General features: G+C 40.2%; 1 long non-coding RNA gene and 1 pseudogene across 1 annotated transcript; both read right to left on the reverse strand.

The window, feature by feature from the left end:
- Positions 1-807: 807 nt before the first annotated feature.
- On the reverse strand, positions 808-2,530 carry LOC142865542 (uncharacterized). The gene is made up of 4 exons (XR_012915746.1): positions 2,339-2,530; positions 2,126-2,232; positions 1,946-2,035; positions 808-987 (listed from the first exon to the last, which is right to left on the reverse strand). It is a non-coding gene; the product is annotated as an uncharacterized LOC142865542 (long non-coding RNA).
- Positions 2,531-14,983: 12,453 nt separating this feature from the next.
- LOC142865586 (uncharacterized) lies at positions 14,984-15,103 on the reverse strand (annotated as a pseudogene).
- Positions 15,104-20,649: the final 5,546 nt, after the last annotated feature.

Genomic DNA, 20,649 nt, shown 5'->3' on the forward strand with positions numbered 1-20,649 from the left:
TGGTGCTGTCACTGTCCTTCCCTCTGGAAGCTTACTCCCTGGTAAGAGAACGACAGGTAAGGAAGCAAGTGCCACTGAGTGACCTGGACACCAGGAGAGCAGCGTGAACTGAGGGCTGCAGGGGCACCCAGGAAACAGTGGGTGATTCTTTGGGGGATGCTTTAACGATGGCTTTGCAGAGGCAGTGATGCTAGCACAATGAGGTGGAAGGCAGAGAAGGGCATTGCATTGTAGGCCAAGGGACCAGGGTGGGCAAAGGCCCAGGGGTGTGGCACAGCATGGAGCATTTGAGGGTTTGCGAGTTTGGGCAACTGGAGCACGTGGCTCCAGGCAGTGGCGAGGGGAGGTCTGGGAGGGATGTGGCTGGAGTATGAGGTTGGCTTGGTCGTGGAAGTCAAGCCAAAAGTTTGCATTGTGTCCTAGAGAGAGTTCAGAAAGAGCCCTTGGCAGCAGGGTAGAGAGATGACTTGGAGGCAAGTGAGACAGGAAGTAGGAGACTGTTGCCAAAGTCCATGCGAGACAGCATGAAGGACTGAACCATGATAAGGTCGTGCAGAGTGAAGAAGAGGCACGTCCTAGAGTGCTTGGTAACCGGTGGGTTGGGGCGTGTCTCTAGGTTCTGCTGGGGCAGCCGAGCCGTTGGTGGATGATCCCACAGTTCAGAGAGAGTCTCAGTGACCATGGGTGGGCTGCACAGAGAGAGAATGTGTGCCTTCCTGCGTGCTTGGCTCCAGCTGATGGTGAATGGTTACTGTAGTAATTGTCTATTGCTGGCTAACAAATTACCCTGAAACTTACTGACTTAAAACAATGTATATTTTTTCATGGTTTTTGTGGGCCAGGAATCCAGACATGGTTTAGACGCAGAGTGGGATCCACTTCCAAACTCATTTGCATGGCCGTTGGCAGGCCTTGGGTCCCTGTGGGCTGATGGCATCAGATCCTCACCATGTGGGTCTCTCCTTAGGGTAGTTTGCACAAGGCCAGCTGGCTTCCACCCAGAGCAAGTGAAAAAGAGAAAGAGAGCAAGCTCAAAGTCAGTCTTTTTGTACCCTAATCTCAGAAGCGACATCCTGTCATTGTTGCCGTATTCTGTCAATTAGAAATGAGCCACCAGGTTCAGCCTACACTCGGGGAGAGGAGATTTGACAAGGGCATGCCAACTGGGAGGCAGAGTCAAGGGGGACCCTCTGAGTGGCTGCAAGACAATATTTGCCTTTAGGAACACAATGTTTCTACTGTCTGATTCTTTAATGTTTCTACTGTCTGATTTTTCAAGAAAAGTTGGAAATTCAAATTTGTAGGTGAAATCTTCCAATTTTTAAATACTGGCCCTTAATCCAAATAATTTTTTATATGCTATTGGTCAAATAAAACATATCTCTCAAGCATGACCCATCACGAACCCTGCAGTGTGGGACCGCAGTGGAAGGGGCTGGGTTGGAAGGGAAGGAGCAGAGCTGTGGGTGTTTCCCTTGTCCTTTTATCTGAGGGTGGGGGTGGAGGTGGGGAGAACCAAGTCATTGCTAAACTGGTGGGTGCTTGAGAACAAATGCCAATCATTTGATCCAGTAACTGATTACATATAAATTCTACAATCATATTGGTAAAGATGACTTGTTTTCATTAAAGATAAGTCTTTGATCCCAGAGCTGACAGCTGCACATCTATATAAAATGAGACACTTTGACATCTATAGCTGTGATCTCAATGGGACAGGTGGTTTCCTGCACACTAATGGAACAGGAAGACAATCGAGCATTGCTAGATAGGAGAGAATGTTCTCACAACAGGAAAACAGCTTTTTCCTTTGAAAAAACCCGATAAAGAACAGAAAATGACTGACAGAATCAGAGCTTCCCAAATGTCAGAAGAGCTGTTTCAGCTGCACTCTGGCCTCTGGTAGGGAAGATGAGGAGAGTTTTCAGACAAGTATTGAACATACCTTAGCAGTGGCTGACTCGGAGGAATTTGCTGGCAAAATAAGCCCGCTCTTGGAGTGTGTCAAAAAGCTAAGACGCAGCTTGGGCTTTTCCTAAACAAAGCAAATACCTTGGTGAAGCCTAATTTATTATACACATGCACTAAAAAATTTAGTATGCAGGAAAACTTCTTAGTGAAAAACCTTTTTTTGCTGCTTCATTCAGATATTTATGGAGTACACACGTGTCTTAGGTGCTGGAGATATTTGAGAAAGACAGCCAAGGTCACTCTGCCCCAATGCCATACAGACTAGAAGACAAGACACACATTGATCTAGTAACAATAAAATACTCTGATGCATGTTTTGTTGGCGGGAGTAGAGGTCCTATGGGAGCTTCAACCTAAGGTGACCTACCTCAAGCCAGTGACTCCGGGAAGGCATCCAGAGACCCAGAAGATGAGTAAGAGTTTGCCAGCTGGAGATCATGGGCTGGGTGGGGGGCAGGCGTTGGGCTGTTTACTGTTTAAGTGGTAATATAGGAAATATATTTTTGGTATTTCACATTCAGCACTGAATTTTCTCTTCACCCTCCAATTTATTACAGTGCATCCTGAAATTAAAAAGTCAGCTCACATTTGTAGTAGAAAATAAGCATTTCTTAGAATATAAATAGTGGGTTCTTTTGCCCAAAAAACAAATCCTATGTTTTTATCTCACTTTTTTTGTTGCATGGAAAAACAACATGAAACCAAAAGTTGAGCACACATCACAGGTGTGATTGTGGAAAAACTTTATAACCTGCGGGTGGAATGTAAAATGGTGTAGCCACTTTGGAAAACAGCTTGGCAGGTAACAAGTCAACTATTAGTAGTGAAGCCGTAGACTTACGAGAGGACCTAGCAATTTCACTCCTAGGTGTAAACACAAAAAAGAAATGGAAACACATGATCAGAATAAAACTTGTACATGTATGTTTATTCATTATATTCACAATAGCCAAAAGGCAGAAACAACCCAAATGCCCAACAGCCAATGAATGGGTAAGCCAAATGTGGTCTATCCACACAATGGACTATTATTCGGCCATATGCTGATATATGCTATAGCATGGACGAATCTTGCTAAGTGAACATTATGCTAAGTGAAATAAGCTAGTCAAAAAAGATGACATCTTGGATGATTCCATTTCCATGAAATGCCCAGAAAAGGCAAATCTATGGATGCAGAAAGTAGATTCATGTTTGCTTAGGGCTGGGGGAGGAATGGGAGAATTGGGGGGGGGGGAGCGCCATAGCTAAAGGGGACAAGTTTCCTTTTTGAGGTGATGAAAATGTTCTCAAATTGTGATGGTGATTGCACATGTCTGTGAGTTGCATACTTTAAATGGGTGATTTTTATGGTATGTGAACTTTATCTCAATGAAGTTGTTAAAAAGAAAAGAAAAGAAAACAGAGCATGTGACAGGCACATGTTCCTAGCTAGAACCAGCTAAGACCCACAGATTTGGGATGTAGGGTTTGGCTGTTGATGCCAAAGCACATCCCTGCTCTTCCTGGGGAAGGTTCTTTGGTCTTTGACTTCTTTCTATTCATTATTTTCTTCTTCCTTGGTCAATATCAGGAAAATATTTTTTCTTCTTTTTAAATCTTTATTTACTAGTCCCTGGGAATGTATTAGAAGTACAATGTCTTTAATGTGAGTTGGAATTGTGATGCCTTATCCTTCTATTCTGTATCTAGGACCTTCATTTTCAAATTGCGACCCTTGTTTTTAGCCATCCCCATGTACTTGCCTTTCCCCCATGGCTTTAAGCTTGTCACTTCTCTGTTAATCTATGGGACTCAGCCTCATGGAGTGGCTGATAACCACGGCCATTTGATGAGTTGTCAGCCATAATTCCATTAGCTCTCCTCTCCAGGGCCCGGGGAAGGGGCCGAGGTTAGACTTGCTGATCTGATGATCCCGACTGAGCCCAGGACAGCAAACATTCTAGATGTCAGAAAAGCTGTTGGGTGAAAATTAATGTTGGTGTTTATACATAGACAGGACCTAAGATTTGCAAGTAAAAGGAAAAGTGAAAATTTATAAAACCACACAATCATTTGGCCAGGGAATCCTGTTCCCCCATTTAATACAACAAAATTAACATTTTTACATCTGGCTTACTCAGCAACTTGGCAAGTAACTGCAAGTTAGAGAATTTCAAATGTCACAAATGTTTGGTTTTTTAAGGTATCCTATTTGTGGCCACAAATTTACCTTTCTACTAAGGTAATACATAGCTTGATATTCAATTGTTTGCATTCTTTAAACACACATGAGATTGGTGGTGGGAAGTGAGCCAAGAGTAAGCAAGGAGTTCATGGGAAAAAATCTACTTACTTTCAGAAATGTGCTGGAGCTAATTTGCAAAGAGAATAACCCACATGTGGATTATTGAGGGTTAGCTGCGTAATCCCCAAAGAGCAAAACACTGGTTAATGATTCCTACTGAGAGAGAGAGATTTACTGCCTGTTTCTGTGTTTCAGGGATTTTACATATATTATCTCAAAGTCTTACAGTAAACTTAGAAGGCAGGCATTAGTACCCACATTTTTTATATGAGGAAACCAAGGCCCAGTGAAGTGAAGTGACATATCTAAGGCCATAGAGAAATTATTGAAGGAGCCAAAACGTGATACATTTGGGCTTATCCCCTACATAACATTGTCTCTTTTGTTCATTCACCCGTGTATTTTATCATTATTGTAGTATACAAAAGAACTGCCTAGATTGTGGGATAGTATCTGCATAATCATTAGCAAAACACTTCAAAGAAAAAACAAGACAGAAGTTAATGTCTTGATTATATTAATAAATTGTTTTAATAGCAAACTATAAAAGGAAAGGATTGATTAGCAAAGGCCAACATCTATCAATATATAAAATACAACAGTTCTCTGGAATCAAGGATCTCTAGTCAGTAGGTGACAGTTTGTTAGGTCTTGAAGTCCCTTGCAGCCGTGGCATCTCTCTCCATGCACACTGAGTTGCCTTAGATGTTAGTCTAAAAAAGAGTGATTTTTCTTTGAAATGTAAAGTTCAAAGGAGCTTTGTTACACTAGAAGTTGAATAGTAGCATGCAGGTGGAAAGAATTCTGGGTTGACTGGTAAATTGTGGCCCCCACCCAAATTGCAAATATTTGGGCAAAATCAGGAAAGCACAAAATGACAAAGTAGCAATGAAGGGAAATGGACCGCCCAGGAATCTGGAAATGGACTTTGATGCCCTTTGGTTTTATTGTATAATCAGCAGTTTAAATCAGGCCAAGACAAATAATAACCAAAGTAGTACTATTTTATCTCTTGGTCATACGTGCAGGCTGGGTAGCCACTCAACTCCTACAAAATAAAACACTCAACAGTTCCCAAGAGGAAAGACCTCATGGATGACTTTTATTGTAATATTATTATTATTGTTAATTTTTCAAGAGAAAAGCCATTCCCATCCTCCTTACTCTTATATTACCATGTTGGAAAACCTGACCCTCTGGAGGGTTGGGAACTGGGATAGTCCATGAAATGTCCCTTCAGTAGGAAGGAGCCTGGCCGGCTGCTGCCCCCACTCTGTCCCAGGCTGGGGAAATGTGGTGGGCAGAATAATGCCCCTCAAAGACGTCCACCTTTGCAATGCCAAAACCTGTGACTATGCTGTCTTACATGGCAAAATGGACTTCACAGAAGAGATAAAGTTAAAGCCTTGAGATGGGGGGATTATCGTGGATTATGCAGGTGGGCCACCTCTAATCACATGAGTCCTGAAAAGTGAAGAACCTTTTTCAGCTGTGGTCAGAAAGAACTGAGACCATAGATGGTTTAGGGAGATACTACATTGCTGACCTTGAACATGGAGAAAAGGGGCACGAGCAAGGAGCCTGGGCGTCCTCTAGAAGCTGGGAGGCAGGGGAAGGAGTTCTCCCCTAGCCTCCAGAAAGGAAGTCAGCCCTGCTGTCTTCAGTACAATCTTAGCTCAGTGAGATCGTGTCAGACTTGTGACATACAGAACTGTAGGATAACGTATTTTTGTTATTTAAAGCCACCATGTTTGTGGTCATTTCTTACAACAGCAAGAGAAAACTGATACAGGGGAGAACAAATCAAGGCAGTTGGAGAACTGGCCCCTTTTGTCAGCATGTCCTACCTTGTTGCTCCGTGGTCAAGCCAGGAATAGGACATTTCTTGCTTAGCAAGGGCACCTAAGTAAGCTTCTAGCTTCTTGGACCAAAGTCAAAGCCTGTTACATTTCTTGTTACTTTTTCTGATCTATTAAATTATTTCTTTGTTTTTATATTCATTAAAAAAATGAATTGCATGTTAATATTTTTGAATTATTTCTTTGCCTTTTCCTCTATCTAAAGACCTATAGTGAAACTTACTAGGTTGGTGCAAGAGTAATTGCGGTTTCAGCATTGTTGAAATTTGCCATTTGATATTGGAATATTAATAATTATTAGTCAAAAGAGTACACAGAAATCTACCCTATAGCTAAGGGCTATTCTTACCTTAACATTAATGGCTTCAGTTGGACCAAACAATACAAAACCCAAAGAGTGTTCAGTGGCCCCATAAACTAATACTATCATTATTATCACTACGACAAATACAAAACTTGGGCATATTTCAAATTTACTATCACTGTTGCTAAAGACAAACCTTGTGTACTTCCCATTTATTAACTCATTAAAGAAAAAACATTTGTTCTGAGGCCTACATGATCATAAGGTACAAAATAATAATAATTCAAATTATCTTTCAGTGGGTAAGTCCTCATGTCACAGACCTTTCTGGATTGAACAAAATCAAGTTCTTTGACTCTCTTGGTTACATAAGTTAGGCTAACATTATCTTTGCCGATCACCTTCTATCCTTATATTAGAAGTAGAAGGGTCATTAAAAAATACTTATATTTTGCACTCACAGTCTATCACTTCCATGTATACTACTAATTTCCAACTCTCTAGCTATCCCTCTCTCATTTATCCACTTTCTTTCCCACTCACTGCAGTCTACTCTTGCCCCGGAGGGATTGTCTAAACTTCTTTCTCACTGCCAAGGTCTAAATGATCAAAAATTAAATACATATAGAAGCTCAAACCTATGTTAAAAAAAGAAAAAAAAAAAATTAAATACATAAAGAACATACCACAACAAAGCTTGAGATCATTCATTTAGCACTGTGAAAGGCGGGTTTACTATGAAATGAACAAAACTTAAGCTTCCGGCCCCTCTCGTGGTGGGATCCTCTCATGCTTGGGCTCCTTCCAAGGATCCTGACACACTCACAAGCAGAATAGATTTTTGTAAAATTTGCAAAAGTAAAATACTCTAATTGCAATTGGTTGAGACCATGATCTCTTCCCGCTTTGACTTCCCCTCTCACACTGCAGTCAGGTAGGATTACTGGGGACATGAGCATTTGGGGGATCCCATTGATGAAGTTGAATTGGGGATACATTAACTTTTGGTTTTAGTTGGTTATGTTTACGAGGGTCATAGTCACTTCCTTACATCGTTAAGCTGTTACTGGCTGACCCAGTATAGAAATGGCTCCTGGATATTCTTCCTGCCCCTGAGCTAACTTATCAGGCACCACATTGAAGGACCAGGGTCAGAGGCTGTGTCGGGATAAGAATGTGTCCTGTCTTGTAGCTCCACACTGGAGTGTGTGGGGGAGACAAAAGTGAGGTTTGCAAGATGTAGAGCCAGAAGTCATTCTGGGGAAAATTCCTCCAAGTATTGGATGTGTAAAATTTGGAAGCAAAGGATTTGGTGCTCATTAAAACCTCATCAAGACAGAAGTGCTCTCCTGTAAGGAATATACTTAATAATACATTATATATAACTATAAACCCAAAATATATTTTTACAGAAATCACCTAAAATAGATTTTATTAGAATTCCTGTGTTTCTTGTGTATAATCTTGTAGCAGTGAGTACATCCATGTGTGAGGTCTCATGTTTTATACAGCCTGTCTATCAATAATAAAACAGAAATTTAGACCAACCCTGCTAGAAGAAGACAATATCTTTTCTTTCTATAGAAGCCAAGATTGGTGTCATATGAAGAGGTGATCAAAGAATATGCAGCCAGAATATGTAAAAAATGCATTGTAAAGTGGTTTTAGAGAATTAAAAAAAATATTTATTTCTAGACTTGTGGATATTCATTTGCAGTATTTATCATCTTTCTAATATATATAATTTTTTATTTCTATTCTAAATATTTACTTTTATATCTAATTTTATATTTCTAATTTTATGTCCTTTTTTTTTTTTTTTTTTTTTTTTTTTTTTTTTTAGACAGAGTCTCGCTTTGTTGCCCAGGCTGGAGTGAGTGCCATGGCGTCAGCCTAGCTCACAGCAACCTCACACTCCTGGGCTCGAGCGATCCTTCTGCCTCAGCCTCCCGAGTAGCTGGGACTACAGGCATGCGCCACCATGCCCGGCTAATTTTTTTTTTATATACGTATCAGTTGGCCAATTAATTTCTTTCTATTTATAGTAGAGACGGGGTCTCGCTCTTGCTCAGGCTGGTTTTGAACTCCTGACCTGGAGCAATCCGCCCGCCTCGGCCTCCCCGAGAGCTAGGATTACAGGCGTGAGCCACCGCGCCCGGCCATATGTCCTTTTTTTAAATGCAACACTTTATTAAATAGAATGTGTAACAGACTTTGACATTAAATAGAGGAAAAATAATTACACTCATTCACCACTGTCTCATTTTTCCTGGCACCTTGGAAATCAGCATGTCTTCCCACTTTCAGTCTCTACTGCTTAGTAAACAGAAGCTGGAAAGCTAAACAGTATATAGTCTGTGGCTTGTTGTATACACTCTGTGAGGGTTTGGTGAAGACAGTGTAGGAAGGACTAAGAGCTTCTCATGTTCACCCAGGCGCTAGGATCAGACATTTGAGTCTTCGGCACTGGGGCAATGGGCAGCAAAGTCTTTAAACGTCATCTTCTTTTAATGTGTGTCAGATTGTAGATGCCTTCAGAGGACGCACCTCACTGTCCCTTCTGCATGTTCCATCTGCTGTCACCAGTCCAAATCATCTTTGTCATACGGGCGCACATCCAAACCAGGTTCAGATCCTTTCTTAGATCCACTTCCTGATGCCTGTCCCCATTCCACTGGACAAACATATTCTTTACCTTCTTTTCGTTTCTCAGATTCTGAAAATTGTCCAAAAGTAAGTTTCTTTGGCTTCACTTTGGCAGGAACTATTAGATGTACATAATCTGGTAGCCCCATGGCCTCTGCTTCTGGCGTTGGGCCTTGGACCCATCAGAAGGTTGAAATGAGTGGCCAAATGGCTTCACAAGTTCCCCTGCTTTGGACTTGACCTAAGTCCTGCTAATGATCTTCCTCAATTGCCTTGTCCTATGGCAGGATTTTCAGGAATATTATTTTCTTTCAGTTTTGCCCTATTTTCTCTGCAGGAATTCTGTCTTTGAGTTTGCTCAAAATAAAAGTCTGTATCAATTTTATCACAAAGGAGACTTTGTCTTCCTTCAATAAGTTTTGCAAAAATGCCTACTTCTGCTTATTTAGTATCAGAGGAAGCTTCCCTTTCTGTTTCCATGACCTTGTAGTTTTCCAGCCCTTTAATCTGGGTTCTCCATGTTCCCTGGTCAGCGGCCTCTAGTTTATGCCCACATTGTGTGCATGGAAGCTAAATTCTTCTCCCTTTGGTGGACAAAGTAACCTACTGATTGGGATCAGAGCTACAAAGAGATCTCCACTGGGCAGAAATATGCACGCAGTGAAAATTCCTTTGTAACATTATTAAGTATTTCTGGCTGCAACAGGGAAGGCTGTTTTCTAATTTAATTATTTCAGGTCCACGGTATCTGCAAAACTTTTCTTTCCATTTGGAGGCTATTATAAATAATGGTATGTTGATTTATTTTTATTGATTTATTTTTTATAAAAAGTATATTTCTTTAAGATAGTCTCCAAGTGGATATGCTGGGTCATCCATTGAGTGTGGACTGTTTATTTAAAGGACCTGATAGAATTTCAAATTTCAGATAGCTTGTTTAAATTTATACCATTGGTACAAAAGAGGGTCCTCTTTACTGAACCTTTCCCAATACTATAGTATGATTTTTAAAACTAATCTTTGGCTGGGTGCAGTGGCTCATGCCTGTGTAATCTTAGCACTTTGGGAGGTCAAGGTGGGAGGATCACTTGAGGCCAGGAATTGGAGAACAGCCTGGGCAACATAGAGAGATCCCCATCTCTACAAAAAATAAAAATAAAAAAAGTAGCCAGGCATAATGGCACACACCTGTAGTCCCAGCTTCTAGGAAGGCTGAAACAGGAGGATCACCTGAGCCCAGAAGTTTGAGATTGCAGTGAGCTATGATCATGCTATTGCACTCCAGCCTGGGCAACAGAGTGAGATCCTGTTTCTAAGAAGAAAATAAATAAGTAAAAAGCCAAAAAACCCCAAAACCAAAAAAACTAATCTTTAGTAATAGTATTGGTGAAAAATGATCACTATATTTTGTGTTATTTCTTTGATTATTATCAAGAATCAACAAGCTTGCATATATTACTTGACTAGTCGAATTTTCTCTATGGACTATTCCATTGACCATTAATCAACTAGGACCCTCCTAGTTTTCTTATCTGTTTGCATGAACTCTTCATATACAGAATATATTACCTTTGACATTTTATTGAAAAAATTTTTCCATTTTAATATTAACCTAATAGTCTTTTGTATACAAAATTTTTCATTTTTATTGATTGAAATATGCTAGTTTTTTGCTTTATAATTTCTTTTTTTTTTTTTTTTTGTTCACCACGACATGATTCAGGATATAATTTCTTATGTTATTTCTAAGCTTAGGAAATCTTCCCCTTTGTAGAAGTTTTAGAAATGTATGTCCATATTTTCTTTAAATGTTTCTACTGTTAAAAGTTTAAATGTTTAAGCCAGGCACAATGGCAGGCACCGGTAATCCCAGCCATTTGAGGCAGGAGGATAGCTTGTGCTCAGGAGTTTGAGTCCGCCCTGGAAAACATAGGAAGACCCAATCTCTTAAAAAAATAAAATAAAATACTTTAAAAAATTTTTTTAAATTTTTGACCCATCTAGAATTTACTTTGGTGTGTGTAGAATGAAATGAGATCTCAATGTTACTTTCCTATTTCTAGATACTTGTCCCATCACCATTTATTGAATAAGTTGTTCCTGCCTGAGGGTTTAATATGCTTCCTCATGGTATAGTGGATTCTTATATAAAATAGAGTCCACTCATGAGTCTCAAAAACAAAATGTCCTAGACATTTTTTTCAAGCACATGCTACATTTTGTTAACATGCTACAAACACTCCAGCAAAGTGACTCAAAAGAATGTGCCAATATAAAAATGGAGGGTTATACACTGAGAGACAGAAGGCTTTCGTAAGCAAGTAGCTTTTTTCTCTTAAGAAAGATTTCATTTTCATTGTACAAGGTCATAAAAACGTCATGTCTGTAATCAGTTGTTACAAAGGAAGGATGTGGCAGAATGGTCCATTATCTTAGGTGTGCATTATGTTTTTCTAGTATGTCTTAGAATCATTTTGTCAGTTAATAAAAATAAATCATAGCTACTTTGATGGGAGTTACATTAAACTACTTCCTTGGCCTGTGAGACTCCAAACTTTCCTGGGTTCTCTCCTATCTTACTAGATGCCTCCTTTTAGTCTTTTCTGCTGGATCTTCTGTCTGGCCCCAGACTCCTCGTGTTGGGTGCCCTGGGAGTCTGTGCATTCTCTCTGCAGATGACCCCATCGAATTCTCTGCCTTCATGTTCCGATGTTCCATCTCTCTGCTCGTGTCAGACTCTTACAGCACCTGCCCTGGAGTCTAACAGACATTTCCAATGTAACATGTCTAAAATACAACTCTTGGCTGGGCATGGTGGCTCACGCCTGTAATCCTAGCACTGAGGGAGGCTAGTCTCCAACTCCTGAGCTCAAACGATCCGCCCTCCTCAGCCTCTCTCAGTGCTAGGATTATAGGCATGAGCCACCACGCCCAGCCAAGAGTTGTGTTTTATTAGACGTGTTACATTTGAAATGTCTGTTAGACTCCGCGTGGAGATGTGGAGTAGGCAGGTGCTGTAAGAGTCTGACATGAGCAGAGAGATGGAATGTTGGAATTTTGTTGTTTTCTTCAGATATTGGAAGATATTATGCATTAAGGCTACTTCTAGATGTTTTACAATTATTTTTGTTTTTACTGTAGATGGGCTTTCTGTATTCATTTTTTTTTTACAACTATCTTGAATCTTTTTTAGAAAAGGTGAACTATATATAAATATGTATATATAAAAAAGGTTCTAACTGATTATTACAATCATATTGTAACTCTTGATTTCTGTCTGTTTATCTTACATTCACCCCTTTTTGTTTAATCAGTTTTCGAATTATTTATTTGGGCTTATGGTTATACAGTAACTTCATCCCAAAATAAATATAATTTCATCTCTTCTTTATTCAAAATTTCTTTTTAATTTTGTGTCATGTCTTACTGCATTGATTACAACTTTTAGAACAATATTAAACAGTATTCTTTTGGGGGGTATATTTTTAAAGGGGATATCACTAATGTTTTGCTATTAAATATAATGCTGGCTATTGGTTTTAATCCGATACCTTTTCTTATACTGAGTAAATATTTTTTCCATTTCTTTTATTAGGATAATGTTATTAGGGATTATTATTGAATGTTGTCAAATATATTAAGCATATATAGAGGCAATTTCACATTATTGTATTTGACATAATGATTTGATGTATTATATCAATAGCTTTTCTACGATTTAATGATTTCTACCTCCCTGAAATAAACTACCTGAGTAGTGGTTTATGAGTATGGTGGTTTATTCTTTCATATACTGCTTATTGCAACTTGGTAATATTTATTTTGGACAGTTGTGAGCATTTTATGTCTATTGATTTGTACTGTTGGATATTTTAATCTAGAGTTTTCTTGCCATTTCTTCCCTTTCCTGTCTACCTGCCATTTCACTATCACTGCCAACCCTTATTATTACTGGCAAACAGATAACAGGGAGGAAGCTGCTACAGAGTATTCTCTCAAAAGTAAAAATAGCCCTGCAATCTTCTTAATGAGTCAAAAGGACCAGGTTGTGAATATCTATAGAGGATGGTTCCATCAAGCTAGATTAACAGGACACCACCTTCCATTACAGATAAAAGCCTGTCAAGCCTCCATTTGACATTTATTGATGAGAACTGCCATTTGTTGAGAGCCTTTTCGTGTGTCAGGCACTTTGCAAGCATTATCTCATTCGGACTTCATCCTAATCCTAGGAAATGGATATTAATGTTCCGATTTTACAGATGAGGAAACTAAGGCAGGGAAGGGTTAAATGATTTGATAGTCCAAACAGCTGTTAGTTGGCAGAACTGGAACTTAAACATAGAGCTCTCTGGCTCCAAAGCCCACTCTCTTTCCCTGCAGCTGTGAGGCTCACATCGAAGTGAGTCAACTCAATAAAGGGGTGAGATATAGCCAAAGATAACCATGCAGCAAGACAGGATGTAAAGCCTGCCATGAAAGAGTTGACCCTTAAGCACAATGTACCTGAGGTTCAGATTCACCGGGACAGAGCTGAGAGCCTTTAGGAAGGAGGCAGCATAAAAAGGGGAGGAGGGTATTTTAGGCCGAGAGAGCAGTAAGAGTGAAGACATAAAATCAGGAAAGCCTAGGACATGTTTACAAAAGAAAGAGCAGTGGATTGTCTTCATGCTGCTGTGTAATCAAAGATGAGGCTGGAAACTTAGATTAGGTTCCTATTGTGGAACCTAGGAGATAGAGGAAGGGGCTTGCTTTTGAAAGGTGGGCAGCAGGAACCCATTGTAGCTGCAAACAAAGGGCTAACAGGTCAGATTAGGATGGATCAAGGTGAGTAAACATGGGAGAATGACACCACTGTCAGATGGCTGTGAGCAATTTATGAAGCGACAAAGGGAGCCTGGATTGAAGAGTGGCGGGGGAATGGAAAGCAAGGACCTGGTTCAGGATGCGATATGAGGGTCGAGTTACTAAGCTGGTGCAGATAGGATGGTGCTAGGCTATAGGGAATGGCAGAGTCAAAGATGCCTTCAAGTCACTGGGAGCCTGGGTCCCTGTAAGGAGGGCTGGGCCCCTACAGATGGGAGGACTAGGGGTATGAGGGTGGTCGGTGAGAAAGAGCTGGGGGGACCCCCAGATGGAAGGTAGTTGCTTCTAGAAAGTTAGATTTGGAGTCATCTGCCTACAAATGATCACTGACATCGTGGCAGGGGGAGGTCTTTGGTCTTTGTCTTTTGAGAGAGCTAAAGCCAAACAGAGGTCCTCAATCCTAGTTGCACATCAAAAGCACCTCTGGATCTTAAAAAAAAAGGAAGAAAATGCCATCTATCCTCACATCTGTTGAATGTGAGGAAACCGCAGAGGTGGAGGTGAGACCCCTCTATCACTTAATAGCTCCTCAGGTGATTTTGTTGGGCAGCCAGAGTTGAGAACCATTGGGAAAGGGGTAGAAGTTTGAGAAAGCAAAGAGTGTACAGCCCTCTTAACCTAGCCAGGAAGAGAGATGCTTCAAATGGGTTTCTTCAAGTTTCCTCTTTCGCATTCTTTAAGCACCTTGTCAGTTTCACAGATTCTCTCTATATCTGGTTAATACTTTCACCCGCTCATCTCCTCTTATCATCGACTTAAAAAAAATCTGACGGTGGTAGGGATAGAAGGATACATGTTTTAGCTTTCCTTAATATTGGGCACCTTTCAGAAAATGAAATCTTTTATAAAGCCCCCATGTATAAAAAGATCAAAGCAGAACCGTTCTGAGAAAACCTCAGCCCCGAATCTACTCACTTCCCCACTAGCCCCAAGCAGGGACTTTGGAGAGTCTTCCAGATCTCAGGATCTCTGTATCCCACAGGTTCAGTCCAACCTCCTCCCTTTCAGGTAAGGAAACTAAGGTTTCTTTTTTTAAATTTTTTTAGAGAAAGCCTACAGCACCCAGCATTCCCATGTGGTCTCCCATCCAAGTACTAACCAGGCCAGAACCTGCTTAGCTTCCCAAGATCAGACGGGATCAGGCACGTTAAGGATGGTATGGCCATAGACAGCTGAAACTAAGGTTTCTGAGCAGGGAAGTATTGGATCTCAGGTGGCACAGTTAGCTACGTTCCACCTCCCAAGTCCCCGTGCTGTTTTCCTTCTTTTGCAAGGAAATTCACTTTCCATTCCAACAGAGAAAGGTACGTGGGGAATCAAATTACCCGCAGGAGCTTTGGTACAAGGTTAAGTGAGGGAAGAGGCTGCAACTCCTGACTGCCCTGAATTATGTGGTTTATCTACAGGAATCTCATTTATCTGTGCTGCTCCAGTTTCAGCTCTCTCCGGTAATTCCAAGCGGCCTGTAAAATCGTTATCTGCTCAACGCAGGGAGATAAAAAGCCTTGTTAGTTTTAAAGGGAAAGTTTCAGTGATTGAAGTTTTATCAGCAGGATGAGCATGGAAAAACGTTTTTTTTTTTTTTTTTTTTTTAAACCTATTTGAGGAAAAAGTAATGAGACCCAGGGAATTATAATTGAAAATGAGAATCGTTAAGTATCTTTTGCATATTTTATGAGACCGTCAAAGCAGGCTACTTTGAGGCATATTGGGCCCTAATATATTTTTGGTATCTAGTATACTTCCTAATTGTCCCAAAGCTGCTGCTGAACTCTTTGGGAATGTTTGTCACAATAGAAGGAACCACAACTTCTAAAGAGGCTAAGATACATTTCTGACATGAGGAGAGTTAACTGAATTACTGTATCTTTTAGAATTTGTTCAGAAACTTGAAGGATTCTTCCCAAACGATTGCATCTAGGAAATTTAACTGCTTCTCTCATGCATGCTATTTTCTTGTATTTCTTGCTATTTTCATGCCTTTGCTGAGGTTGAGTTGCTAACATTTGGTTGTATAATCATGGCTTTAGATGAGAACATAAAAAGCCGGTCCATTTCCCTATTGCTATTCAGGAACATATTCAATCACAGAAGACTGAATTCATCTTCCTTTTAAGGAGACATGGAGGAAGGTTTTCCTTTTCGTAATGCCAGGTGATTCTGCAGGCTGCTACTTAACTCACAACTTCTTGTTCAGGTCTCAGAAAACTGCCGGGATAGAAATCTTTCCCCAGCTGTGTGACCCACGTCAGTGGTACCCAACCATACAGGTGCTTATCTTAACACCTAGTTGTGTCTGAGAGCCCAGCTTGAATTCACTCACATAGTGATATTTAAAAATAAAATCGGAAGTTCAATAAATGAATAATTGAGATAACATATTCATTTTTTAATATCTGAAAATTCATATTTAACAGAGGATTGAATTTACCCAGCTGTTTACATTTTCTCCTTGCATCTCCCTCCTTCTCCTTTTGATTTATATCAACAGCCAAAGCAACAGTGGATCGAAAAATATATGCAAGCTGGGCATGGTGGCGCTTGCCTGTATTCCCAGCTGTGCTGAAGTGGGAGGATCACTTGAGGACAAGGGTTTGAGGCCAGCCTGGGCAACATAGCAAGACCCTGTCTCTTAAAAATTACATATGCATTAATTTCCAGATTCCAGCCTTTGCTCCTCCTCTTCCTCCCTCTCTCCTCTGCCTTTGGTCACTCCTCATCCTACTCTATCTGCTAAGACCTCAGGTGCTGTGGCTGGTCACTTAGCCCTGTGTCTGAGAAGAGGCTCACCCAGGCTGTGCACATTGCTTTGGTGGTATGGCTAAAAGCATATAATCATGATAATGACAATGTGCCTTGGACTTATATAGACTTCCCATGAGGCCTGGATCCATGAAGGGCAACTCCCCCCACTAGGAAACTCAGGTGAGTACTTCAAAGAGTGCTTGAACTCAGTATTTTCTAAAATTCTCAGGTGGACACTTGTTAAACATTTATATTCCTGGATCTCAGGGCCATTAAATATAAACATCCAAAGAAAGGGCCCAGGAATCTGTGTTTAAATCAACAGCCCTAGAGGATTCTTATCACCAAAGTTAGAATGCATTGTTCCAGAAAGATTCCTATTGCTCTGATAGGCTCAACGCGAGCAGTACTGGGAGGACCCAGTGACCGAAGTTCTGGGCATTTATATGGTGCTGGGTTTATGGTGCCAGAAGTATATCCATAGCAGGGTGCAAGGGTGGGGCTGGGTGCTAGAGATTCCCAGGCTACATTCTTGGTCCTGGAGAGATGCTCCAGGCAGTGGTGGTGAATCCTTAGGGACTATTGGACACCCTCTTATTGTCTTGTCCCAGACCTGGTAGAGTCTGATCTGGGTTTGCAGCTTGGATGTGTTCTTCCTCCCAGGACACTGGCCTGGGCCAGTAGTGTAATGGTATGCAGAGTGTTCTCTAGTTCCCAGAGGCTCTGCCCTGCCTCGGACAGAGTCTTGGAGAGAAGAAGGTGCGATAGACCAGCTGGAGCAGAGGACCAGGTAGAAGCTGAAGTTATGGAAGCTCCAACTTGGAAGCTTGCACATTTCTGGGGTTACATAAGGCAGCAAGGTGTTAGGGTTCAACACAGCACTTTCTCGTTAGTACTAATTCATCACACCGAGGGATGAGTTCTTGTTCCGTACCTCAGATTCTAGTTTCCTTTGGTGACATAAAGTATTTATAGAGCAGATTCAAACATAAAATTTTAGATTTGCAATAATCTTATGCCTTTTTTAGTTTTAGAGGATAAGCAATCATGGAATTGGAATAAAACAAAAGTTAGTTTTCAGTTATAAATCATTACTGTGTATTTGATGCCTAATAACTTAATTATGTCACTCTGGAATTGATGAATTTGAAGAAACATGGAAAATTACATTGGCTACGGCTGTGAATCTAGTGAAGTGAAGATGTTGGATTTATGTATGTTAATTTGATTCATATGCAAGTCAAAACACGCATATTTTTAATCAGCAGATGGTTTAATATGCTTTCCACACTTGTAAAAAATGAAAAGTACTGCAAGCTATTTTTTGCCTTGTCATTCATTCTGTCAACAGTACTTATTGCAAATGCGATGCATCCGGGTACAAGGCAGAGTGGCAAATGCAACCGAAAATATGTCCCTTTTGCAGGAGAAGAGAGGAGAAACTTAAACACAGATTTTTCTCACTTTGTCCTTTGGAGAGTGTTTCTCTAACATTACGTGTGTCCTTTGAACTTTTGCGACTCAAGTAGATTTCCTATATGTTAGAATTTCAGAGCTGCTTTATAACTGTTTTTGTTGGACCTTCCATGGCCATTTTTGATTAGTTATTCACTCATCTATTCACTTACTCACTAATCGCTTGATCCCATTCACTTATTCACTAAATAACATTCACTTATTCACTAAATAACATGATTCATTCACTTATTCACTAAATAACATGATTCATTCACTTATTCACTAAATAACATGATTCACTGTATAATGAATAATATTATTCATTCACTTATTCACTAAATAATATGATTCACTTATTCACTAAGTAAAATATCCAGCGTGAGTGGCATATTTGCAAGAGAGCACACTACAAACAAAATCTGACCCGTCTTCAGAGAGTTTACTGTCCACCAGCAAAGGTAGCCAAACTATTGAAATGAAAACTCGGGTCATCAGCTTGGTAGCTATGCTGTCCCTCATGACGACATGCCTACTCCCCTGAGATGTGTTGGATGCTTATATGAGACTTGAGGGGGGCCAAAGCTCCCTGTAGAAGGACAGAAGTGAGGATGGAGGTGACTTTCTGCCTAGGACTGTGCTAAAGAGGACCCCCAGCCGGGCGCGGTGGCTCACGCCTGTAATCCTAGCTCTTGGGAGGCCGAGGCGGGCGGATTGCTCAAGGTCAGGAGTTCAAAACCAGCCTGAGCAAGAGCGAGACCCCGTCTCTACTATAAATAGAAAGAAATTAATTGGCCAACTGATATATATATATAAAAAATTAGCTGGGCATGGTGGCGCATGCCTGTAGTCCCAGCTACTCAGGAGGCTGAGGCAGAAGGATCGCTCAAGCCCAGGAGTTTGAGGTTGCTGTGAGCTAGGCTGACGCCACGGCACTCACTCTAGCCTGGGCAACAAAGCGAGACTCTGTCTCAAAAAAAAAAAAAAAAAATAAAGAGGACCCCCAGCTTCCAGCTTCTGCTGCTCTAGAGCTTCCTGATACCTCTTTCCAAAGTGTGTTGCTACTCTCAACAGCTTTTGTTGGGTCGTAAGCGATTAATTATTGAACAATTAAGTTTACTAGAGAATCAGCCCCTTGTTTAAAGGAATGCTTGGATAAATCCCTCAGTAAAATAGATCCTTTGTATGCAATCACCTCTTAATTTATTTTTATCATTTTATATTTCCTAAAGTAAGGACAAACACAACTCATAGCCCTAGAATGCATATATTGGACATTTAATTTTGATCATATTTAGATTTGTGAGCAACTTATCCCTATATTTTGAACAATTCCTCAGTTATTAAGTATATTAATATATATTTATATATAAGTTATTGTTAATAAGTATAGACTTTTTTATTGTGATGAAATATACATACATCAATTTCACCATCGTAACCATTTTTAAGTACAGTTTAGAGGCATTAAGTATATTCACAATGCTGTGTAACATCACCACCATCCATTTCCAGAACGTTCTCATCATCCCAAACAGAAACTCTCCACCCAACAATAACTCTCCATCGCCTTCCTATCACCTGCTGGTAACTTCTATTTTCTGTCTCTATAAATTTGAGTACATTAAATACATCATACAAGTGGAGTCCTGTGGTATATTTGTCCTTCTGTGTCTGGCTTGTTTCATGCAGGATGATGTCTTCAAGGTTCATCCATGTTGTAGCGACTATCAGAATCTCATTCCTTTTTAAGGCTGAATGAAATTCCATAGTATCTATATCCTATATTTTGTTTGTTCATTCATCTATTGATGGCCTCTTGGTTGTTTGCACCTTTTTTTTTTGGCTATTGTGCTGCTATGAGCATTGTGTACAAGTTGGATCCCTGCTTTCAATTCTTTGGGGTATATGCCTAGAAGTGGAATGGCTGGATCATATGGTAATTCTATGTTTAACATTTTGAGGAACCACCAAAGTGTTTTCTATAGCAGGTGCAGTATTGTGATTAAGTTTGCATTTTAAAATTTAATCTTTCAGAGTCTTCATCTCATTCAAATAAATGATTCCGACATAAGACATTTGGTCTGGATTAATTTAACTAATTTTTGTTTCTAGTAATTGCACTTAGTAAAGGCCACTACTGGGGAAAAGAAAAAGGGGGGAAAAAGAAAAAATAGAAGAGGTGTTTTTTCACAATTCCATTCTGAACATTTATCATATGCATATCCCACTTTGTTGCAATTATAGCACTTAATCCTTTCTGACCCATGTTCTTACATCTCTCTGTCTATTTCTTCCAGCTACAATCTTAGGGCAGGGACCATGGACACGGGTGTATTAACAGGAGATGTGCTCAATAAATATTTGTTGTTGGATCAATCGATTCTGCATAATAAAATCTAAACAGATATCTAATGAATCTGCTAATATCTATTCCTGTTTCTGAACATTGAGTTCAATATTCCAGCAATTGTAGTTCCACTGGAAAGGGATATATCACAGAAGCAAAGTTTTTA

Source organism: Microcebus murinus, chromosome 29 (genome assembly GCF_040939455.1).
Source record: "Microcebus murinus isolate Inina chromosome 29, M.murinus_Inina_mat1.0, whole genome shotgun sequence".
NCBI classification, from domain to species: Eukaryota; Metazoa; Chordata; class Mammalia; order Primates; family Cheirogaleidae; genus Microcebus; species Microcebus murinus.